The sequence below is a fragment of the Canis aureus genome, chromosome 7 (assembly GCF_053574225.1).
Source record: "Canis aureus isolate CA01 chromosome 7, VMU_Caureus_v.1.0, whole genome shotgun sequence".
In the NCBI taxonomy this organism is placed as follows: domain Eukaryota; kingdom Metazoa; phylum Chordata; class Mammalia; order Carnivora; family Canidae; genus Canis; species Canis aureus.
The window spans coordinates 51,981,789-52,008,317 of record NC_135617.1 but is presented as its reverse complement, the minus strand read 5'-3'; the positions used below and the strand labels follow the sequence as shown (position 1 = coordinate 52,008,317).

Sequence of the window (26,529 nt, the reverse complement as noted above, 5' to 3'; positions counted from 1 at the left end):
GCAAAGAGATAGAAAATATAAAAAATAACCTCAATTGAAGAATACAACTGAAATAAAAAATACACTAGGGGGAATCAATAGCAGATTAATGGATGCAGAATAATTGATCAGTCATCTGGAAGACAGTGGTGGAAAGCACCCAAGCTAAAAATCAAAAAGAAAAAAAGAATTTAGGGATCTCTGGGACAAAAACAACTGAACGTCCACATTTTGGCATCCCAGAAGGAAAAGAAAAAGGGCAGAAAACTTATGTGAACAAATAATAGCTGAAAACTTCCCCAATCTAGGAAAATAAATAGACATACAGGTTCAGAAAGCAGAGGGTTGCGAAGAAGATGAACCCCACACCATAACATTTTAATTATTATTTAAAATATCAAAGTTTAAAGATAAAGAGAGAATTTTAAAAGTAGTAAGAGAGATCGCTTCTTGGCCTTTTGGCTAAGATCAAGTGTAATATCTTCTTATCAGTTTAAAAGGTAGTAAAGAGACTAGAAAAAAGTTACACATAAGAGAAATCCTATAAGGCTATCAACTGATTTTTCAGAAGAAACTTTGCAGGCCAGAAGGGATAGCATGATATATCAAAGTGCCAAAAGGAAAAAAACACAACCCAAAACACTTTACCCAGCAATCTTATCATTCAGAATGGAAGGAGAGATAAAGAGCTTCCCCTCAAAACGTTAAAGGAGTTCATCACTGAACAAACCTTAGAAGAAATGTTAAAGGGGCCTCTTTAAGTGGAAAAGAAAAAGCCATAGTTGGAAGAAAATTCTGAATAAAAACATGTAAAATATGATAATATATACATAAAACATGGTAGAAAGAGTAAAAAAGTTCTTTTAGAATGTGTTCAAACTTTTTTTAAAATAGATTTTATTTATTTATTCATGGGAGACACAGAGAGGAAGGCAGAGACATAGGCAGAGGAAGAAGCAGGCTCCCATAGGGAACCTGATGTAGGACTCAATCCCAGGACCTGGGATCATGACCTGTGTCAAAGGCAGATGCTCAGCCAGTGAGCCACCTGGGCATCCCTTAATAATTACTTTACATGTAAATGGTTCAAATGTACCAATCAAAAGACATAGTGTAGCAAAATAAATAAAAACAAGACCCATCTATATGCTGCCTACAAGAGACTCACTTCAGACCTAAAGACAGCAATTTAAAAGACATAGAGACTAAAAGTGAAAAAATGGAAAAAGATACAGCATGAAAATAGAAGAAAAAAAAAAAAAGCCAGAACTTCCAGGTTGATGAATAAGTGAAGATTTAAAGAGAATGGCTTGCTTAGAGACCATGGAAGCTCTGTGCACTTTTCACATACCCTGCCATGTGCATCTCTTCCATCTGGCTGCTCCCAGTTACATCCTTTTATAAGAAACTGGTCATCTACTTAATACAAAAGGCATTGCTAATAGGTTCTGGTTCAATATTGTGACATAGGAGGATTATGAACTCACCTTTTCCTCAGAACACACCAAATTACACCTATTAATGAAATAATCCCTCACACAGAACTGAGAACTGACTGAACAGCTACTAAACAACCAAAGACAGATAAAATAGCAAGAGAACAGCAAAAGACATGGAGACATACCACTGTTTCAAAGAGTAACTAGCTGGGGCACCTAGATGACTCAGTTAAGTGTCTGATTCTTGGTTTCAGCTCAGGTCATGATCTCAGGGTCATGAGATCAAGCCCTTGTTGGGCCCCATACTCCACTGAGCATGGAGCTCCACTACTTAAAATCCTCCCCCGCCTCTCCTTTCCCTCTGCCCCTGCTTCCTGGTTTGTGTGCACTCTCTCTCTCTCAAAAAAAAAATTAAAATTAAAAAATAAAAGAGTAACCAGCATACACATCCACAGCCCCAGGCACCGTAAGTCACCAAGTGCACACAATCTGCATAGAAGTCACCATACACAAGACCATTCTTTCAAGTTTAGGAGAAGTAGTTGTTTGCCTAATCCATAGAAATAAACACCAAGTCCAACAAAGTGGGGAAAGAAAAATATGCTTCAGAAGGAAGAACAAGAAAGAATTCAGTAAAAGAATTAAATGAAACCAAGATAAGAAATACAGTTGATCAAGAATGTAAAGTAATGACTGTAAAGATACTCACTGGATGGGAGACAACAATGGAAGAACTCACCGAGACATTTAGAAAGAGATAGAAAATATTAAAAAGAATCAGAGGGGCACCTGGGTGGCTCAGTTGGTTAAGTTTCTGACTCTTGGTTTTGGCTTGGATCATGATCTCAGGGTCATGAGACTGAGCTGTGCATCTCTGTACTCAGCTCAAAGTCTGTTTGAGATTCTGTATTTTCCTCTTACTCTGCTCCCCTCCCTTCTTGTGTACTCACACTCTCTCTAAAATAAATAATTTTATTTATTTATTTATTTATTTATTTATTTATGATTTTATTTATTTATTGTGTGAGACACAGAAAGAGGCAGAGACACAGGCAGAGGGAGAAGCAGGCTCCTTGTGGGGAGCTGGATGTGGGACTCAATCCTGGGACTCTGGGACCACGCCCTGGACTGAAGGGAGACACTCAACCACTGAGCCACCCAGGCACCCCTAAAATAAATTTTAAATAAAGAAATCAGGGGATGCCTGGGTGGCTCAGTTGGTTGAGCATCCAAGTCTTGATTTTAACTCAGGTCATGATCACAAGGATCTCAAGGTTGTGAGATCTCAAGGATCACAAGGTTGTGAGATCCAGCCCCACATTGAGCTCCGTGTTCAATGTGGGGAGTCATTTGTCCCTCTCCCTCCCCTCTGCTCACTCTCTCTCTTTTTCTCTAAATAAGTAAATAAATAAAATATTTTTTAAATTTTTAAAAAGAATCAATCAGAGCTCAAGAATACAATAAGTAAAATGCACACACTGGAGGGAATCAACAGTAGATAAAAGGATCCAAAAGAATATATCAGTGATCTGATCTGGAAGACAGAGAGATGAAAAGCACAGAAGCTGAACAATGAAAAGAGACAAGAGTTTTTAAAAAGGAGGCTAGATTAAGAAATCTCTTGGACAACATCAAACAAAAAACCATTCATATCATAGATATCCCAGAAGATGATGAGAGAAAAAGTTATAGAAAACATATTTAAAGAAATGATAACTGAAAACTTCTCCAACCTAAGGAGGGAAATAGATATCCAAGTCCAAGAATCATAAAGAATTCCAAACAAGATGACCTAAGAAGGTTCACACTACCACAGATAATTAAATGTCAAAGATTAAAGATAAAGGGAGACTCCTAAAAGGAGCAAGAGAAACAGAAAATTGCCTGCAAGGGAAAACCTATAAGGTTATCAACTGATCTTTCAGCAGAAACTTTGCAGGCTAGAAGAGAGGAGCAGGATATATTCAAAGTGCTGAAAGGGGAAAAAAAACTACAACAAAGAATAGTGTACTTGGTAAGGTTATAATGTAGGTTTGAAAGAGAAATAGAGTTTCCCAGATAGTGATAGAATGGATTAAAAAAAAAAAAGAATACCCATCTTTATGTGCCTACAAGAGACTCATTTTACACCTGAAGCACTTTCAGATTGAAAGTAAGGGGATGGCAAAATTTTTACTAAATTTCAAATAGATGTCAAAATGAAGCCAAAATAGCAAAACTTATATTGAACAAAATGTACTTTAAGATAAATATGGTAAAAAAAAAAAAAAAAAGATAAAGATGGTAACAAGAGACAAAGGTCACAATATAATAATAAAGGGGCAATCCAACAGGAAGATATAACAATTCTAAATATTTATGCAATCAACATAGGAGCACCCAAATATATAAAACAGTAAATAACAAACATAAAGGAATGAATCAATAATAATACAATAATAGTAGAAGACTTTAACACCCCACTTACCTCAGTAGACAAATTATCTAAACAGAAAATCAACAACAACAACAAAAAGGCTGAGGATGACACCCTGGGCTAGACAGATTTAACAGCTATATTCAGAAGATTCCATCCTAAAGCAGCAGAATACACATTCTTCACAAATGCACATGAAACATTCTCCAGAACAGATTATATATTAGCCCACAAAACAAGCCTTAACAAATTCCAAAAGATCAAAGTCATACCATGCATCTTTTCTGACCAAAAAGCTATGAAACTAAAAGTCAACCACAAGAAAAAAATCTGAAGACACCACAAATAAGTGGAGATTAAATAACACGCTACTAAACAATGCAAGAGTCAACCAGGAAATAAAACAAAAGAAGAAATAAAGTCCATGGAGATAAATGAAAACACAAAGGTCCAAACCTTTGGAATGCAGCAAAAGTGGTTCTAAGAGGGAAGTTTATAGCACTACAGGCCTACCTCAAGAAGTAAGAAAAATCTCAAACAACCTAACCTTACACCGAAAGAAGCCAGACAAAGAAGAACAAATGAAACCCCAAACCAGCAGAAGGAAGTAAATAATAAAGATTAGAGCAGAAATAAATGATATAAAAACTGCAAAATCAATAAGACAAATCAATGAAACCAGGAGCTGGTTCTTTGAAAAAATATCAATAAGACTGATAAACCTTTAGCCAAATTTATCAAGAAGAAAAAAGAGAAAGGACTCAAATAAATAAAAATCACAAATGAGAGAAGAGGAATAGCAATAAAGGCACAGCAAAACAAACAATTATAAGAGTATTATAAAAATATTTGCTAACAAATTGGACATCCTAGAAAAAATGGATAAATTCCTAGAAATGTATAAACTACCATAACTGACAGGAAGAAACAGAACATTTGAACAGGCTGATAATCATCAAAGACATTAAATCAGTAATCAAAAAACTCCCAACATCATCAACACAACAAACAACAGGTATTGGCAAGGATATAGAGAAAAAGCAACACTTGTGCACTGTTAGTGGGAATGCAACTTGCAGCCCCACTGGAAATGCAGCCACTCTGGAAAACAGTGTGGAGTTTCCTCAAAAAGTAAAAAATAAAACTACCCTATTACCAAGCAATTGCACTACTGGGTATTTACCCAAAGAATACAAAAATACTAATCAAAAGGATACATGCACCTTGGTGTGTATAGCAGCATTATCTATAACAGCCAAATTATGGAAACAGTCCATATGTCCACAGACTAATGAATGAATAAAGATGTGACATACACACACACACACATACACACACACCCCTCAGCCATAAAAAATAATGAAATCTTGCCATCTGTAACAAAATGGATGGAGCTGGAGAGTATTATGCTAAGCAAAATAAGTCAGAGAAAGACAAATTCTGTATGATTTCACTCATATGTGGAATTTAACACAGCAAACAAAAGGGGGGGAAGAGACAAACTAATAAACAGACTCTTAATATAGAAAACAAATTGATGGTTACCAGAAGGAAGTGAGTCTGGGAATGGGTTAAATAGGTGATGGAGATTAAAGAGCACACTTGTGATGAGTACTGGGTGACATACAGAATTGTTGAATAACTATATTGTGCACCTGAAACTAATAGAACACTGTATGTTAACAACTAGAATTAATATAAAAACTTAAAAAAACTAAAAAAAAGGGGGGGGGGCACCTGGATGGCTCAGTTGGTTAAACACCTGCCTCCAGCTCTGGTCATGATCCTGGAGTCCTGAGATTGAGCCCTGCATTGGGCTTCCTGCTCAGTGGGGAGTCTGTTTCTCACTCTGTCCCTCACCCTGCTTGCACTCTCTCTCTCTCTCTCTCAAATAAATAAATAAAGTCTTAAAAAAAACTAAAAAAAAAAAAGTTTCCCAAACGAAATACACAGTAGTTCATTACGACTAAACCAGCTTCACAAGAAATGTGAAAGAAACTGCTTTAAGTGGAAAAGAAATGGCCATAATAAGACATAAGAAAAATGTAAACAAAAAGATGTAAAACATGATAGCATATACATAAAATGTGAAGAGAAGACTAAAAATGGGAAGAGGAGAGGAAAAAGTTTTTTTCTTTTCCAATTAAAAAAAATTTTTATGTATTTGAACTTAAAGGCTATCAAATTAATATGAACTGTTATTTACTTAGGATGGTATATATGAGCCTCATGTTAACCACAGACCCAAATCTTATGATAGACACACAAAAAATAAAGACAAAGAAAGCCAAACAAAACACTGTAAATACTCAATAATCACAGAGAGCAAGAGAAGAAATACAAAATGAGAAAACAAAATTTTAAAATGGCAGTAACTAAATACCTATCATACTACATGATAAATGGTTTAAATGCTACAATAAAAAGAGTTATGGAATAATAAAAAATATACATTTATGTGCTGCCTATGAAAGCTTGCCTCAAACCTAAAGACACATACAGACTGAAAGGGAAAGGATAGAAAAACATTCACCATACATATGGAAGTGACAAAAAACCATGGTACAAATATTTATATCAGATAAAATAGACTTAAAAACAAAGACTGTAACAAGAGACAAAGAAGGACATTACATAAAGGGACCAGTCCAACAAGAGGATATAACAATTGTAAACATCTATGCACCCAACATCAGAACATCTAAATATGTAAAGCAAAAATTAATGGACATTAAGAGAGAAACTCACAGTAATACAATAATAGTAAGGGACTTTAACACTCTACTTACATCGATGGATAGATCATCTTGACAGCAAATCAATAAGGAAAGAGTATCTTTGAATGACACATTGGACCAGATGCACAGAACAGATATATACAGAACATTCCATCTATAACCAATAAAATACACATTCTTTTGAAATACACATGGAACATTCTACAGAATAGATCACATAGTAGGCTATAAAACAAGCCTCAATAAATTTAAGAAGATTGCAATCATATGCGTTTTTCCTGACTACAACAGTATGAAATAAAAATCAGTCACACACACAAAAAAATCAGTCACAAGAAAAAACTGGAAAAATAAAAAACACACAGAGACTAAGCAATATAATACTAAAAATCCAAGGAGACAATGAAGCAATCAAAGAAGAAATACATTTAAAAAATACATGGAGACAAATGAAAATAAGAATACAACAGTCCAAAAATCTCTGGGACTCAAGGAAAGCAGTTCTAAGAGAGAAGTACACAGCAATACAGGCCTGTCTCAAGAAACAAGGCAAATCTTAAACTAACTTTATGCCCAAAGGCTCTAGAAAAAGAACAACAAAGGTCAAGATAAGTAGAAGAAAGGAAATAATATAGATCAGAGCTGATATAAATGAAACTAAAAAAAAAAAAATAGAAAAGATCAATGAAACCAAAAGCTGTTTCTTTGAAAAGATAAACAAAATTGTCAAGTTCTTAGCCAGGCCTGACAAGATATAAAAAAAAAAAGGACTCAAATAAATAAAATCAGAAATGAGAGAGGAAAAGCAACAATTGATTCCACAGAGATACAGAGCACTATAAGAGAATACTATGAGAAATTATATGCCAACTAATTGGACAACCTAGAAGAAATGGCTAAATCCCTAGAAATATATAAGCTTCTAAAACTAAACCAAGAATAGAAAAATCTGAGTGGACCAAGTAGAAGTAACAAAACTGAATCAATAATTTAAAAAACTACCAAAAAATAAATGTCCAGGATTAGAGGGATTCTCAAATGAATTCTATCAGATATTTACTGAAGAGTTAATACTTATTCTTCTCAAACTATTCAGAAGAAATAGAAGAGGAAGGAAAGCTTCTAAATACCTTCTACAAGGATAGTTTTACCCTGATATCAAAACCAGAAAAGACACCACAAAAAGCCCCACACACTACAGACCAATATCCCTGATCAATACAGATGCCAAATTACTCAACAAAATCTTAGCAAACCACATATAGCGATATATTAAATAGATGTTTCACCACAATCAGGTAGGATATATTTGTAGGATGTAAGGATGGTACAATATTTGTAAATCAATCAATGACATACACCATATCAACAAAATCAGGAATAAAAACCATATGCACATCTCAATAGATGCAGAAAAAGTATGACAAGATTCAAAATCCATTCATGATAAAAATTCTCAACAAAATGAGGTTAGAGGAAATATATCTCAACATAATAAAGGCCATATATGAAATTTTCAACCGACAGCTAACATCATCCTCAATGGTGAAAACCTGAGAACTTTCTCTTTAAGATCAAGAACAAGAAAACGATGTTCACTCTCACCACTTTTATTTAACATAGTACTAGAAATCCTAGCCACAGCAATCAGACAAGAAAAAGAAATTAGAGGCATCCAAATTGGTAAGCTGTCACTATTCACAGATGATAGGATACTATACATAGAAAATCCTAAAGATTCCAGCAAAAAAACTACTAGAAGTAATTTAAAAATTTAGTAAAGTGGCAGGATACAAAACTAATGTACAGAAATCTGTAGTATTTCTGTACATTAACAAAATCACAGAAAGAGAAATGTAAAAAACAACATCATTTATAGTTGCAGCAAAAAGAATAAAATACCTAGGAATAAACTTACCTAAAGGGGTAAAGGATTTGTACTCTGAAAATGTAAAACACTAATGAAAAAAATTGAAGATTACACAAATGGAAAGATATTCCATGTTCATGGATTGGAAAAATTAATATTGCCAAAATGTCTATATTACTCAAAGCAATCTACAGATTTAATACAATGCCTGACAAAATACCAACAAAATTTTTTGCAAAACTAGAACAAATAATATTAAAATTTGTATGGAATCATAGAAGACCCCGTAAAGCCAAAGCAATCCTGAGAAAGAAGAACAAAGCTGGAGGCAGCACAGCTCCAGATTTCAAGATATACCAGAAAGCTATATTAATCAAAACAATATGGTATGGCATGAAAATAGACACATAGATCAATATAACAGGATAGAGACCCCAGAAATAAACCTATAGATATATCATTAATTCATCTATGACAAAGAAGGCAAGAATACATAATGGGGAAAAGACAGTCTTTTCAATAAATAGTGCTGGGAAAACTGAACAGTCCCCTGTAAAAAAATGAAACTGGATAACTTTCATACCAGATACAAAAATAAACTCAAAATGGATTAGAGACCTAAACATAAAAAAAAGAGACCTAAACATAAGGCCTGAAACAATAACAATCCTAGAAGAGAACACAGGTAGTAGTCTCTCTGACATTAGCCATAGCAACATTTTTCTTGATACATCCTAAGGCAAGGGAAACAAAAGCAAAAAATAAATGATTGAAACTACATGAAGCTAAAAAGCTTCTGCACAGAAAAGGAATCCATCAACAAAACAACAGACAACCCACTGAACAGGAGAAGATATTTACAAAAAGGTATATGCAATAAGGTGTTAATATCCAAAAAATATAAAGAACTCATACAATCAAAAAACCAATCTGATTTTAAAAAATGGGCAGAGGCCCTGAGTAGACATTTTTCCAAAGAAGATATATAAATGGCCAACAGACACATGAAAAGATGCTCAATATGACTAATCCTCAGGGAAATGAAAACCAAAACCACAATGAGACATCACCTCACCCCTATTAAAATGCCTAAAATCAAGACAAGAAATAACAATTGTTTGTAAGGATATGGAGAAAAGGGAACCCTTTGTGCACTGTTAGTGGGAATGTAAATTGGTACTGCTACTGTGGAAAACAGTATGGAGGGCAGCCCGGGTGGCTCAGCGGTTTAGTGCCACCTTCGGCCCAGGGCCTGATCCTGGAGACTCGGGATTGAGTCCCATGTCGAGCTCCCTGCATGGAGCCTGCTACTCCCTCTGCCTGTGTCTTTGCCTCCCTCTCTCTGTGTGTCTCTCATGAATAAATAAATAAAATCTTAAAAAAAAAAAAGAACTAGGGATTCAGAGAACTGTAGTTAGTGAGTTCATTTAGAAAAAAAAAAAAGAAAACAGTATGGAGTTTCCTCAAAAAATTAAAAATAGAAATACTATATGATCCAATAATTCCACTATTTACTCAGGAAAAATGAAATCACTAACTCAAGAAAAAACCTACTAAAAGTACTTTAAAAATTACTTAACCCTATGTTTATTGCAGCATTATTTACAATAGCCAAAACATGGAAGCAACCTAAATGTCCATCAGCAGATGAGTAGAAAGGAAAATATGACATATATACACAAGGAATATTAAAAAGCCATAAAAAAGGATGAGATGTGTCATTTGAGACAACATGGGTGTTTCTAGAGGCTATTATGCTAAGTGAAATAAGTCAGACTGAGAAAGACAAATATGATTCCATCCATATGTGGAATCTGAAAAAAATGTATCTACAAGAAGCTGAATCAGAACTATAAATACAAGAGTGCCTGGGTGGCTGAGTCAGTTAAGCATCTGCCTTTCGCTCAGGTCATAATCCGAGGGTCCTAAGAAAAACCCTGTGTTGGGAGCCATGCATCCAGGGCAGGGGAGGGGGTGGTGGTGTCCATGCTCAGCAAGGAGCCTGCTTCTCCCTCTCCTCACTTCCTGCTTGTGCTGTCTCTCACTATCTCTCTCTCAAATATATATATATATCAATACAGAAAAGCAAACAGATGACAGCCAGAGGGGTAGGTGGGGTATGAGCAAAATGGGTGAAAGGGAGAGGAAGATTCAAACCTCCAGTTATGAACTGAGTAAGTCATGGGAATAAAAAGCAGAACATAAAGAATACAATCAATAATATTGTAATAGTGATGTAATGGAGCAGATGGTATCTAAACTTGCAGTGAACATAGCATATCATAAACTTGTCAAATCACTAAGTTGTACACTTGAAACTAATGTAACATTTTGTTTTAACTATACTAAAAAAATTAAATAATAAAAGCTAATGTACCAATACTGAGATCAGACAAAGTGACTTTAAAACACAGACTATCACAAGAGACAAAGAAAGACATCATATTATGGTAAAGGAATTAATCTGACAAGAGAATATAGATTTCCATGTACCCAGCATTGGAGAATCTAAATAAATAAAGCAAATATTAACAGATATAAAGAGAGAAATTAACAATAATACAATAGTAGGGGACTTTAATGCTCCACTTACTTCAAAGGATAGACCATTCAGGCAGAAAATCAATAAGGAAACAGTGTCATTGAATGACAAAATAGATTCAATGGACTTAACAGATTTATACATATCATTCCATCCAAAACCAATAAAATATATATTCTTTGTAAGTATACATGGAACGCTCACGGGGAGAGGTCATATGTTAGGCCTCAAAACAAGTCTCAATAAATTTAAGAAGACTGAAATCATATCATGCATCTTTTCCAACCACAGCTGTAAGAACCAAAAGAAATCATTCACAAGAAAAAAAAAAGCACAAACATGTGGAGGCCAAAAAAACATGCTACTAAAACAGCATGTTTTTTTCATTTCTTCTCATCAAGAAATGAAAGAGGAAATTTTAAAAACTTGATGAAAAATGAAAATACACCAATCCAAAATCTTTGGGACACAGTAAAAGCAGTTCTAAGAAGAAAATACATAGAAATCCAAGCCTACTTCAAGAAACAAGAACAATCTCAAATAAACAATTTAACCTCATATCTAAAGGAACTAGAAAAAGGAGAATGAACAAATCCCAAGGTTAGTAGAGGGAAGGATAATAAAGATTAGAGCAGAAATAAAGGCTAAAAACAAACAAGCAATACCTGAAAAAGATAGAAAAGATCAATGAAACCAAGAATTGATTCTTTGAAAAATAAACAAAATTGATAATCCTTTAGACAGACTCAAGGGGGAAAAAAGGGAGAGGACATAAATAAAATCTGAAATGAAAGAGGGGAGGTAACAACCAGCACCACAGAAATACAAAGGATTATAAGACTATTCTGAAAAATTAGATGCCAATAAATTGGACAACCTAGAAGAAACAGATAAATTCCTAGAAATACACAATCTTCTAAAAATTCTAAGTCAGGAAGAAATAAAAATTCTGAACAGACTGTTTTCTAGTAATGAGATTGAATTGGTTGTCAAAACCTCCCACAAACAAAAGTCCAGGACCAGATGTACCATAGGTGAATTTTACTAAACATTTAAAGGAGAGTCAATACCTATTCTCAAATTATTGTGGGGGGAGGATGGGAAAAAAACAGAAGACAGAAAGCTTCTAAATGCATTTTATGAAGCCAACATTACCCTGATACTAAATCCAGACTAAGACACTAAAAAAGTAAAACCATAGGCCAACATTCCTGATGGACATAGATGCAAAAATCCTCAGCAAAGTATTAGCAAACCACATTCAACAATACATTAAACGGATTTTTCACCATGATCTAGTGAGATTTATTCTGGGCATGCAAAGATGGTTGAATATTCACAAAATCAATCAACATGATATAACACATCAGCAAAACCAAGGATGAAAATCCTATGATTATTTCAATAGATGCAGAAAAAGCACTTGACAAAATTCAACATCTGTTCATGATAAAAGCATGAAGTGGGTTTAGAGGGAATACACCTCAACATAATAAATGCCACATAAGGCAGGACCCAGGTCTTATAACAAACCCCACAGCTAGCATCATACTCAATGATGAAAACCAAGAGCTTTTCCTCTAAGATCAGAACAAGACAAGGGTGTTCACTCTCACTACTTTTATCCAACATAATACTAAAGTCCTAGCCCGGCAATCAGACAAGAAATAAGAAGCATTTAAATTGGTAAGGAAGAAATATAACTGTCACTACTTGCAGATGACATAATACTATACACAGAAAACTCTAAATACTACCTAAAAACTATCAGAATAAATGAATTCAGTAAACTTGCAGGATACAGAATTAATACACAGAAATTGATTGTTTCTGTACACTAATAATGAAGTAGCAGAAGTAGAAATTAAGAAAACAATTTCAATTGTTGAACTACAAGAAAATTGAACTACAAGAATAAATATCTAGGAACAGACAACCAAGGAGGTGAATGACTTGTACTCTGAAAACTGAAACAATGATGAAAGAAATTGAAGATGATACAAACAAATGGAAAGACATCTCATGCTAATGGATTGGGAGAATTAATATCGTCAAAATGTCTACATTAATCAAAGCAATCTGTAGATTCAATGCAATCCCAATCAAAATACCAACTGCATTTTTCACAGAACCAAAGTTCTATAAAATTCATATGGAACCACAAAAGACCCCAAAGAGCCAAAGCAATCTTGAGAAAAAAGAACAAAGCCAAAAGTTCCACAACTCCAGATTTCAAGATATACTACAAAGCTGTAGCAATCAGGGCAGCCCTGGTGGCGCAGCGGTTTAGTATAGTCTGCAGCCTGGGGTGTGATCCTGGAGACCCGGGATCGAGTCCCATGTCAGGCTCCCTGCATGGAGCCTGCTTCTCCCTCTGCCTGTGTCTCTGCCTCTCTCTCTCTCTGTCTCTATGAATGGATAAATAAAATCTTTAAAAAAAAAAAAAAAAGCTGTAGCAATCAACAGTAAGACATATAGACCAGTGGAACAGAATATACCAGAACAGAATATACCAGAAACAAATCCATGGTTTTATGGTCAATTGATCTATGACAAAGGAGGCAAGAATATACAATGGGGAAAAACAGTCTTTTCAATAAATGGAGTTGGGAAAACTGGACAGCTACATGCAAGAGTGAAACCGGACAACTTTCTCACAGCACACACAAAAATAAACTCAAAATGTATTATTCATGTGAGACATGAATCCACAAAAATCCTAGAAGAAAACAGGCAGTGATTTCTTTGTTATCAGCCTTAGCAACATTCTTCTAGATATGTCTCCTCAGGCAAGGGAACCAAAAGCAAAAGAAACCTGTTCAAACTACATCAAACTAAAAAGTGTTTGCACAGCAAAGGAATCCACCAACAAAACAAAAAGGCAACCTAAGAAGAAGAGACTTGTAAATAAAATATCTGATAAAAGGATCATACCCAAAATACATAAAGAACTTATACAGCTCAACACCAAAAAAGCAAATAATCTGATTAGACAATGGGCAAAGTACCTGAACAGACATTTTTACAAAGAAGACATCCAGATGGCCAACAGACATGAAAAGATGCTCAACATCACTTATCATAAGGGAAATGCAAACCAAAACGACAGTGAGGCATCACCTATCACCAGTCAGAATGGATAGAATCAAAAGACAAGAAACAAAGTGTTGGTGAGGATGTGGAGAAAAGGGAACCCTTGTGCACTGTTGGTGGGAATGTAAATTGGTGTTGCCACTGTGAAAAACAGCATGGAAGTTTCTTTAAAAATTAAAACTAGAAATATCATATGATCCAGTAATTCGACCACCAGATATTTACCCAAGGGAAAACCCCCACAAATTCAAAAAGATATATGCACCTCTGTGTTCACTGTAGCATTATTTACAATATCCAAGATATGGAGGCAACCCAAGTGTCTGTTGATTTATGGATGCAAAAAGAAATGATGTGTGTACACACACACACACACACACACACACACACACACACTGGAATATTACTCAGCCATAAACAAGAATGGGCTCTTGCCATGTGCAACAACGTGAATGAATGGGAGATTATTATGCTAAGTGAAATAAGTCAAACCAGAGAAAAGCAAATACCCTATGATTTAACTTATATGTGGAAACTAAAAAACAAAACAAATATATATAAACAGACAAAAAGCAGAAACAAACTCACAAATACAGAGAATAAACTGATGATTACCAGAGGAGAAGAGGTAGTGGGATGAGCAAAAAGGATGAAGGGGAATGGAAAAATATAGGCTTCCAGCTATGGAATATCATGGGGATAAAGCATACAGCATGGGAAAGATACACAATGGTATTCTAATAATAATGGTATTCTAATAGAATACTATATTCTAATAATAATTTAATAATTATTAATTCTAATCATATTGTATTGTGACACACGGTAGCTATTCTTGTGGTGAGCATAGCATAACATACAGACTTGCAAAAGTCATCCATGTTGCACACCTGAAACTAATGTGACATTCTATGCCAACTATACTCTAATTAAAATAATAACAATAATCCCTAGTAAGCAGTGGGCACATTCTATGGGCTTTTGATCCTAGCTTTATTGCAAGAAATAAATGAAAGCATGTCTTTGCCGCTAGGTGACACTCTTGTCCCACCATTATTTTTGCTTTTATTTGTGGCCAGTGTTATGGGGAGCTGTTTTTCCACAAGAAAACAGAAGCATTCCCACATCCTTCTGATTGGCCTTCAAATCTGCAAATGATAGGATAAGGTGTGTATCCGAAATGAAATGCCATCTTGATGACAGGGCTCTGACTCTTGCCATGCTGAAGTCCTCAATAGTCAGCCAAGGAATCCAAGTTGTCTTGGCACATTTTTATCTAGCAAGTGTATCTTGGCTGTTTGAGGAAATTGAACATCCTATTTTGGACTGAATAGGAAAGGGATCCTGGGATGAGTCATCTGGGGCAGGGGTGGGGGTAAAAAAGCTGGGAAGGGGTAGAAGAGAGGCCAACTTGTCCCTATTTCCAGGCAACAGGCTGGATCTGTGACTACTTTATATTTGGAGGCCCCCAGCCCTGCCTCCCATTAGTTTCCCACCCAATTCAAGATTTGGTATATCACTATTAAATCCACTCAAGGGGACACCTGGGTGACTCAGCGGTTGAGTGTCTGCCTTCAGATCAGGGTGAGGTCCTGGGGTCCGGGATCAAGTTCTGCATCAGGCTCCCTGTGAGGAGGCTGCTTCTCTCTCTGCCTGTGTCTCTGCTTCTCTCGGTGTATCTCTCACAAATAAATAAAATCTTAAAAAAAAATAAATCCACTCAAGACTTCCTTATTTGTACCTCCTTCTTGTGACTCCAATAGGCATTTGGCCATGAAACGGAGATTCACAAAAGCATGTGGGACTGTCCAAAGAATGGTAATTGACACCAGACACTCTGTGTGTGCGTGCTCACATGCAGGCATGAGCGCACAGCAGATTGAAGATGAATGGAGTGTAAATTTCATCAGTGGCTTAGGCTTCTTTTGCACAAAATGGAAGTGTGTGCAGATTAACTTTTCCTTCAACATTGGAAATCTATCCAGCCCATTTTATTGCATGCAGGCCTAAGGAACAGTAAGTTGAAACCTGCTGTATAAGCAAGGTAACCACACAGTCAATTTATTGTCAAATCAGAACATTTTTTTTAGTGGAAAGAGGAATGTGTTTTCTAATTACACTGAAACAACAAGCATAAATGGCACTGTTAAACTGGGCAAACTGGGATGAATGATCACTCTAGATACAAGGCCATTGCCCTACAAACAGCTTTTAATCAGATTTAACTCAGAATGAAGATTATTTGTTCTGGTCTAGCTATTTTCCTTGCTCCTGACAGGAAAAAAGAAAATGGCTTTGGTGTTTCTTTAGTGGGTGAAGAGTGACTGCCTGTGAATACTGCTCATTGCCCTCAGAAGGTTCAGCAACTTCTGCTGGTGGCTAACAAAGCCTAATGCCTGGAATCAGCAACAGCCCTAAAGTGTGCATCAATATGCCTGGTCCTACTTCCCTCAAATCTCTTCTTGATTGCAGTCTGGTTTCTCTAAAATATGGCTAGTTGCTTGCAGGCCCAAGCCCACAAACCTGGGTTAATGTGGACAGTTGCTGAGAGATACCTTCCCCTTGCCTTATGACTCACATTCCCTTGAGGTAGAAGCAGAGTTCCCCCTCCTGCTTTGATCTTTCTTCATTCCCATCTGTGAGAGGTTTCCTCTGCAGGATTGCCTTAATTGGAGCACTGTGATGTGAGGTGATGTGAGGAGCTAGCTGTGTGATGTGGTGCAAAGACCACAAATTGGATCAAAGAGCATGAGCTCAGAGTCTGACACATAGTAAATGCTCAATAAACCCAAGCTGATTCCAAGTCTGACCATCACAGTAACCTTGCAGTGGAGGTGAGGCCTGTTACCTTCTCTACTCAAGGAGTTCCTTGCCTGGGTGCCCCCAATTCAAGCCTATTGTTGTAGAGGCTAGTGCCATTGGGGGCAAGTGATAACATTGGAGCTTCTATAAATCTAGAGTCTCTCATCTATATATCTTTCCAACCTCAAACAGGATTCCTTTGAATCCCTGAGAACTGAACAGGAAAGAAAGGATCTTATTCCCCCAGGGATGAAGGAGTAATGCCTTCCCCTAACTCAGAACTTGAAGGGAGAAGAAAGTAGTGGAAAACAGGAAGACTACCCTGAACTCGAGTTAGAAAGCCTTGAACTCTCACTCTTACTAGCACTTGCTATCTCCACTTAGCCCCTGGACCCTTATTTGTAAACTAGGGATGATGATGACCACCTGCAGCATTGCTGTGACAACAGAATACTACAGATGTTAAGCCCCAGCACATAATTGATCCTCTGTCTATAGAAACTATTATTGCACAGGATTCTCTAAAAGAACAGTAACACTCGGGTGGTGGGAGAAAACAACTCTGTAAAAGTAGGAACCCCCAGAAATCTTGAAAACCAACCAAACTAACCTAAGACTATGCTTATGACCTTTCTCAACTGGGCAGTTTAGATCAGAAATCCCCTGACACCAGGGCAAATAAGCTCGTGTCAAATCAACCAATTTAGTCAACTGGTTGTGGTCGCCTGAGTGCCAGTGGAGGCAGATTCTGGTGCTGAGTGTGAACTCGGTAGGGAGTTCACTGACTGATTTGTGATACCTGTGCTCTGGGCACAGGATTGGGAAGTACAAGTTACCTTCTGTTTCTCCCTGACCATTGGATAAGATTGCCCTTAATGCAGGCAGGATATGGAGGTCTAGAACATTGTTCAGGCTTTGGACAGCTCAGGAGAAATTAATGGAAGGCAGTGACGCTCCAAAGGGGGATACAAAAGGAAAGGCATGGAAGGTCACAGGAAACCCCTGGTAGTATGTTAGGCAAATATCAATGATTTCCTAATCCTATCCAGGAGTAACCTTCTTAATTCTTATCAGGAAAACCTGAGAAATTACATGGAAGAGTCAAGAGAAATCAGGAATATTGAGAAACCCTAAGGAGTGCACAGAGCCAAGTTAAAGAGGAGGAGACTGGAAACACTAAAAGAGTACATGGTCAAATGAAAGCAAATGCTCAAATTGGTCCTCGAGAACATTAGTTTAAGAAGTAAAAAGTAGGGGTGCCTGGGTGGCTCAGTTGGTTAAGCATCTGCCTTCGGCTCAGGTCATGATCCCAGGGTCTAGGATAGAGCTCTGCATTGAGCCCCCTACCAGAGAGGAGTCTGCTTTTCCCTCCCTCTGCTTTTGCGCTCTCACTCACTCTTGTGCTCTCTCTCTCTCTCCCTCTTAAATAAATGAATAAAATATTGAAGAAAAAAAAAACAGAAGCACAAGTTTATAATCCTTGAGCCGAAATAGTCAAGAGCAAGAAAGCCTCCACCTCCCCTAAATTGAATGCCCCTTCCAGAATCCAATGGCCTTGTCCTATGTGTATGACATATCATATATCTATTCTGAGGAGTCTAATCTTGAGAACTGAGTAAGAGACAGTGCAGCTAGTTCTTCTGTAATGATAGAGTACAAAAGATGATCATTATAAGCATCATGGAGACTCTCGATATTAAACACCTGTTCCTGACCCTGTTTACCCCTATCACAACTCAACAATAAATAGAACTATTTGAAGCAGAAATAATGGTCTCAAAGCAGATCCAAGTGAGGAAAAACAATCTTGAAGAACTTGAAGAGGCAGGGGAAATATAAAGACCAAGAAGCTTTAAGAAAGAACAAGTTTTCTTTAAAAAAGAACAGGCTTCTGGGGTGTCCAGATGGCTCGGTAATTGAGCATCAGACTCAGGTCTGATCATGATCAGACCATCAAATCAGGTCATGATCTCAGAGTCATGAGATCGAGACCCACATTGGGCTCCATACTCAGCCATGGTGTCTGCTTAAGATTCTCTCTTTCTCTCCCTCTCCCTCTACCCCTCTCCCTGCTCATGATCTCTCTCTCTCTCTCTCTCAAATAAGTAAATGAAATCTTAAAAAAAAAAAAAAAGAGTAGGTTTGTCTTCTTCTACTGAAACAGTCATTAAGCCTAGATGCTTAGGGTCAGGGACCATGGAGGAAGCATGCTACAGCCCTCTCCCTAATCTTTGTGAGACAGGCAGTGTTCTTTTGCCTTTTCTTCCCTCACTTTCCAATGACATGGCACCCTGGGAAGCACCCATGAATTTTCCAAACTTTTTAGCAAATATTACTGACAAGTGAAGATGACAGGACCTGACTCAGTTTGAAAAGATGTAGGCTCCAGATTCACATCTTTCTTATTATTTTTTAAAGAAATACATGCTTCAAAACTTTTTTTCTGATTATAGAATAATTATACCCAATTTGGAAAATGCAGAGAGGCATTAAGAAGAAATTGGCAAAAAAAAAAAAAAATAAATAAAAAGAAGAAGAAATTGGCATTTACCCATAAACCTGCCACCAGAGATAACCAGCATTTGCATTTGCCAGCCTCATATCTGCCATTCACTAATGGGTACCCTGGTTGTCTTTGTCCTTATGTGCCGTGGGACACTGGTATGTTGGGAAAATGTTCTGTCTCCTTGCCAGTTTCACCAAAGCAGTACTGGCAGGGTTTGGGATAGGGAAGGTGAGGGGCATTAATACTGGTTATCACAATGGTGAGAAATGGAGTGATAAAAAGTGTGAGCAAAGTGTGAGTTTAATGCATTTTGAAGGTAAATGTGGTAACACTAATTGTTGGCCTTGGGGATAATTTGGTGAAGATTATCCTGATGTGTCCTGGCGGGTAGCTAGGGGTTTTACCACCTAGAACCACAATCCCTCATGTTTGAGAAACATTGTCTTTCAAAGCCTTGTTTCCTCATTTGTACAGTGGGGAGACTTCCTCATACCACATAAATTGTGTCAAACTCCCTGCAAACTAGAAGTGAAACAATTATTTCAAAGCCTCCTTATAGCAGCACACATGGCTGGTGCCTTTACACCTTAACCAGGGGTTCAACCCCTCTGCCCCACTGCCCGACCAAGGTAGGCAGTGACCACCTGATTTATCTTGATAGGTGGGGATGATGGATAAATACAAAGGGAGAAGAGCTCAGGGTGAATCAGAGGCTATCCTGAGATTAGCTCTATCTCCTGATCACTGAAATAGTCCCTGGAATTTTCTGCTCAGTCCTAGAAAGGCATTGTCAAGGGGATAAATTGCTGGAATGGGATAGGCACCTCCAAGAAACAGTAGATATACTGACCGGGAGATGAGGCAGTGGTTTACAGAGAGACTATCCCTGTGCCATTGGTAGTTACTCAAAACTACCTTCTTTTACTCATCCCAGTTCCTGCCTGTCATAAATGCCTGAGTTGGGGCTGGTCCTCTATGTGGTTGGAGGAACCAACCAGACTTTCAGCACCCCGCGGACTGGTTGAGGGATGGCTGCCTTTCAGTGAAGAGCTGGAAAAGCAGGGTTGTCTTTCACTCATCAGCCATGTGGATTTGAACCCATTCCTCCCAGTGTGTCTACCTCTGGGTGTCTCAACCCTTCTACTGTTGACATTTGTGAGTAGATCATTCTTAGTTGGGGGAGTGTAGTTCCTGCCCATTGTAGGATGTTTAGCAATACCTGTGGGCTCTACCCGCTAGATGCTAGGAGCAATTCCCCTTCCCACTGTGACAGCCAAAAATTTCTTCAGATTTTGCTAAATATTTCCTGAGGGAAAAATTACCCCTGTCCTTGCCTCATTGAGAAACACTGAGTTATCCTGAAGGAGAGAGAACTAACCAGAAGTGTTGAGCAGGTTACCCAGTAGTTAGAGAGATGGCTTCAGGGATAGCCTCTGTCTGGAGGTTCAAACACTCTCAACACCCAGGTCCAGCTAAAACTTGGCTCCCATTTCCTTAAATGTGCTACTTAAGGTTTGACCTTTGACTCCAATGACACTTCCCCCTTGGATGTGGCCCAAATACTTAGACTCTGAAACCTTTCTGTGCCACTTCCTATCTTCCTTGGTTCCAAAAGAGTTTTAGGCATCTCTGGAGGGAGAGACATTTGATGTGAGTCTCTCTGAGCTAAAATCACGGTGTCTGCAGGGTGGTGTTCCTTTTTGGAGGTTCTAGGGGAGAATCAATTCCCTCACTTTTCACAGTTTCTAGGGGTTGCCCACATTTCTTGGTTCAAGGCCCCCATCCTCCTTTTACAAAACCTGTGGCCTGCATCTTCCTTAACCAACCCCCACCCCCAACCCCAGCTAGCAATGTTTCTCTGCTTTTAAGGAGCAATAAGATTAGATTGGGTCCATTTGGATAGTCCAGGCTAGTCTCTCCATCTCAAAGTCCTTCCTTTAATTACATTAGCACAGTTAATGGGCCAGCTACGTAATGTTTTGTCCTAGGTATTAGGGTCATCCTTCTGCCTACCACAGCTATGCAAACTGCCTGGCCTATATGAACATCACTCAGACTCAGTGCTCCCATTCTGAGGGATCTAAGTGCAGGTTATGGGCCCAGGGTTTCCAGAAGGCAGTGTCTCTAGGCAGTTAGCACCCTGGGCACAATATCAGCTGTTTAGTACCCGTGATTATGACCAGCCAGCACATAGTCTACCTCCAGCCAGGTGCCTATAGCTGAGTGTTGTCACTTCCACCAGCCTCAAGTATCTTTCCTCTGGCTGTCCCAGGAATACAAAACTCCAAGCCTAACTCCCTAGGAGGATGGTCCAAAGCAAGGACAAGTCCCATCTCCCACTCTCTACCACCCATAATGATCCAGATGGCTCTTCAATCACCAATATAGCCTCTTGTTGGCAATCACCATGCAGAGAGGGTGTCCCGATGCCCCTTCCACATCCACACAAATCTCCCCAGTGCCCCTGCTGTTCTCTGCTCAGCACAAGAGACCCAGGGCTGTGGACAGGCTTATGAAGAATGTACATAACAATGAAAGAGCATGTAGTAGCCCACTGAATCCTCACAACAACCCTGTGAAGTCAGCGCTGCCATCATTTCTTCCAGGCAAGGAAAATGAGGCAGCAATATTTAGTGACTTGCCAGTAAGTAGAAGTGATGGGATTCACAGCCAGGCAGGCTGGCTCGGAGCCTCTGCCTGGCCCCTAGGCTACGGTGCCTTCTCTATCAGCAGGTCATCATGCTTTGCTAGGAACGGGAGTGCTTTCTCCTGGCTAGATGTATCTGCACTGTTAAAAAAAACAGAGAGATGCACTCACTTTGGCAGGACATAAACTCAAATTTGGAATGATACAGAGAAGATTAGCATGTCCCCTGCACAGGATGACACTCAAATTTGTAAAACATTCCATATTTTTTTTTTTTAAAGATAAAACCAGATAGGAGTACTTTGTGCAACATGGAGGCATACACCCGACCAACGGAGGTGGATTCGGGTTGGAAGCCCAAAGGTATTTTGTTCAGGTATTTCTGTTTTCTGGCTGAGGGGCTTTAGGCAAATAACCAACCATCTCAGAATCTCAACTTTTTCACCCACAGAATGGAGGTGTCAGTGACTATACCACATTCTCAGGGGTATGGTGGATCTGATGAGATAAGGAAGGTGAAATGATCAGGTTTAAGATATTATTAGGGTTTGAGCATGGGCTTCACACTTGTTGAGAATGAGTTTGGGACAGAGACCTCACTGGCGTTCACCTCACACCACCAGGCAGCACCTAGTCCTTTGACATCGAAAGCCAGCTCTTTCTTTTCATGCACTGCCATCACCTAGGCTCTGCTCGAACCTCTGCAACCATCTCTAGCAGGCGTCCTGCCTCCATTCCTGCCAGTGCCCCACCCAACTGCTGCCCGTGACTAGTCTTACTGCTATTAACCCCAAGGTGCCACCTTCTATGGCCTGGGTCTGGAGGGTGCCACAAATGGGCCGAGCCAGGTGAGGCAAGTATGCAGTTACGATAGCTGGACCCTATGTGGCTCATCCAAAAGGGACTTGGCTACTTCACTCCTTCGGATTTTCTCCACAAGACCAGATCTTCCCATGATTAAGGGGAAGCTGGAAATCTGGGTAGTATGTGAAATTTAGGTCCATATTTTAAAAGGTTGGCTCAAATTAAACACACACACACACACACACACACACACACACACTACACAGGCCAAACAAAAGCCATCTGCAGAATAAATGCAATCGGCCAGTTTTTTACTTTACTGTGAGGCTAAATCCAAAATCAGGAGTGTTGCATTCTAGTCTCAGAAAGATTCAGCAGTGACCTACCTTTCCAATAGTGTCTCCCATTAGCTTAGGTCTTTGGCTCACCAAGAGGAGGTCTGGTTCCCAGGACACCTGAGGCATCTCTCCACCCCGCGCACCTTTGCTCTGCTGGCTCTGGAATGTTTTTCTCCCAGTTCCTCCGGCTTTCCTTCAAGAGTTCTACTCCTCTTCCTGGAGGCCTTCCCTGAATTATCCCCAGCCAAAGAATAATTCAGTAATTATATACAATGTACTCTGGGCCTCTGGGGCACTCTCAGAGATTGTGTTTCACCTCTGCTGCACTTTCTCCCATATCCCAGCATGCACCACACATCACAAGGCTTCAGAGAGAAGATGTGGTGTTAAATTGTCAGGAACTTGTGTGCACAGTCCCTTCCTGGGTCCCCAACCTGCCCTCACTAAGCCCCAGGATATTCCTTGTAGGTCCTGGATGGATGTCTGGGCTTCTTCCAGCTTTATGGGACTGAGCAGAGTTTCTCCTGGCTAATCTCAGACCTGGAAGACTGGGCCTGATTGACTCACCAGCTTTTACCGAATCCTTGGACCTGCTGCTCATGGAGCAAAACTCTGCCTTTTCCTTGCAGCACTTCCCCAGGGCTCCACTTTTCCCCCAGCATGCCCCAAGTCTCTTAGCTGCGCCCTGGGTCACTTGGGATCTCTTAATGAGCCAAGCAGCCTCCTCATCCACCTGGGGGTGTGGGTCCAGGTGCTGGCCCTGCTGACTTGGGGGATGCCAGGATCACCAGGGAATGGGAAGAGATGCCCTGAAGGAGCAGCACCTGGATTTGGCTAATCCAAATCAGTACTACTGATATTACCTTCCTAAAAATGTTAGAGCCCAGAGGGGTCTTATAAACATTAAGATCAAAGGAGGAAACAGCCCCAGAGAGAAGTATGGTTTGCTCAAGGACAAAGCAAAGTGTGCCCTGGTTAGGATCTGAGACACCCAACTCCAAACTTAAGGACTTTTTCCCACTAAGCCACAGATTTGCCGCTATCATTCTTCTGATAAAAACACAGAGGACATGTCACAGGGCCACATTTTTCAAAAACTCTGTTTTGCAGCTAAGCAAAGATGGGTTTCTGGGTTCTTATCCTTCCTGCCTTTGTGAATGTAGCACTTGGGAAATGAACACTTGCTGCCCCTCCAGCCATCCCCACCATGGTGCAATTTCCTGAGCAGAAGAAATATGAGTGGTGTGCATCCACACATTTCAGACTCCCAGCAAAATGTGTTACAGGAGGGAACAAAATGAAAAAAACTCTCATGGGTTGTTTGCTGCGATGTGTCTTGATCTGCTTCCCATCATAGCTTGCCATATTTCCCTGGGAATATTCAAATAAGGAAGAGCTACCATTTAAATGGCGAAAAAAAATGTTTACACTTAACACTATTTTTTCCAAAATAAGAGATTATACTGTCTCCTTCTTATGTCCACCCTGGGAACCTCTGTGTCAGTGTAGAAAGAGATCTAGTGATGCTAAGACAAGATTATTATCTTCGCTTCACAGACAAGGAAGCTGAGGTCCAGAGCAGCTCAACATCAGTCACCCACAAATTCATAGCCAAATAAATGGACCAGGTGCTGTGCTAGGTTCTGGAAATACAATGGTGGGCAAGATGGGTACAGTCCTCACCCTTAGAGTGCTTCCAGCCTAGCAGGAGATGGACTATTGATAACTTATATGAAATTGAATGTTAACAGAACATGTCACTCCCAAATACACCACTTTGGTGTAAGAGTTGTTTTGAGCCGAATACAACTGAGAAACAGACCACAGGAAAAGCTCTCTACCCTCCCCATTTGCCTAAAAACAGGGAAAAGACTTCCCATTGGGAAGGGATCCCCTCCTGCTCTCTCTTGTACCTGGAAGGGCAGGACTGAATCACTGGAGAGAACTCCAGACCCATCAGTCCCAAGATGGCACCGAGAGGAAGTGCTATAACCAGACTTCCTAAGTGTTCACATTCCATCCATTCCCACAACTTACCAACCCCAGAAGCTCAAGAGCCTTTTTTCTTTAAACGGTCTTGTCACTTCTCTACGTATTTATTGTCCTTTGGGTCTGACCGTGTCTTGGGGGTCTCATTTCATGTCTAGGAGGCCCTCCATATGCATGTGAGATAAATCTTTTAACTCTGTTCATCTGTCCTTTGGCAGTTTAATTCCCAGGGCCTTGGTCACAGAACCTGAGGGGTAGAAGAGATGGTGTACCTCCCCTACAGCCTCTTCTGACACGTAGTCCTTTCCACTCCGTGATGCTGACACCACACTCCCGAACCAGCAGTGAAGGAGATTTCCCAGGTGAGCTCAGTCTTTAGCTGCTCTTTTCACCTGACCTTGTCACCACTCTGGCTGCTTCCTTAAAAGATGCTTTATTTTGAGCGGAGTGTGGAGATCTTAATCTTCGTAGTCTACATTTCATGAGTTCTTCAGCAGTATCTTTCAGGGCTGGCTTGCCCAGAGCAAGCTGCCCATAGCTCATCTATGTTGTAATGATGTGGCTTAGCCAAAGCCAAAAGCCAAGGAGAACAGCATCAAAGACTTTTTTTTTTTTTTTTTTTTTGCTTATAATACACTTAGTCATGCAAACCATGGCAGGCTTTGATGGTTTCTGAGAAATGTCCAGCATTTCTAAGGAAGCTATCATTTAAAGTCAGCCTTGTGACCTCAGGTCATCCAAGCACATTTCCACATCCAAAGCCAAGAGTTCTTTACATCAGACCACGGTGCGGAGTCTCTCCAGCTCATAGTTGAACCCTGGCAGCTTTTGTTACCACAGAATCACTAAAATCCAGCAGGAGAAACCAAAAGTACTCTGATGAAACAGGCTAATGGAGGCAGAATGACAACTGATATGCAAGTGTGTGTGTGTGTGTGTGTGTGTGTGTGTGTGTATGTGTTGGGCATTGCAATGTTGGCGATACTATGGAATTTTTAAATTCTTATTTTGAAGTGCTGCAGAGGGGGCTTTGCCAGGCCCTGATGGTGGAGCCTCAGTAAATGTCCCTGGATGCTGTGAGTGCCTAGCCACCCCCTCCCCCCACCCCCGAGTCCCTGAGCGCTGTGTGACAGGTATCATCCAGGGATGCCTTAGGCTCACCTGCTTGGGTATCAGAGCTGCTTGGTCACTTTGGCAGTCTGCCCCACCTGCTATGTCCATCTTCCTTCTGCTTCCTGAGCCAAGGAACTCTTAAGGTGGGTCAGATGCTCCAATGAGAGTGAACTTGGACCCTTCCATGGCCGGGATATGGGCATGTTCACAAATTGAGAGACTTGAGGAGGGCGGGGTGGCTTATTGTAAGCGA

General features: G+C 39.4%; 1 long non-coding RNA gene, 1 other non-coding gene and 1 pseudogene across 2 annotated transcripts in view; 2 read left to right on the top strand and 1 right to left on the bottom strand.

Annotated features, from left to right (window-relative positions):
• LOC144316856 (uncharacterized) overlaps positions 1-25,718 on the bottom strand; it is a 37,948-nt gene extending 12,230 nt beyond the window's left edge. Inside the window, exon 1 of the long non-coding RNA XR_013382699.1 lies at positions 25,212-25,718. This is a non-coding gene — a long non-coding RNA (uncharacterized LOC144316856). The remainder of the gene's footprint in view (positions 1-25,211) is intronic.
• Positions 422-524, top strand: LOC144317924 (U2 spliceosomal RNA; annotated as a pseudogene).
• On the top strand, positions 22,196-22,302 carry LOC144317979 (U6 spliceosomal RNA). The gene has a single exon (XR_013383842.1). It is a non-coding gene; the product is annotated as a U6 spliceosomal RNA (small nuclear RNA).
• Positions 25,719-26,529: the final 811 nt, after the last annotated feature.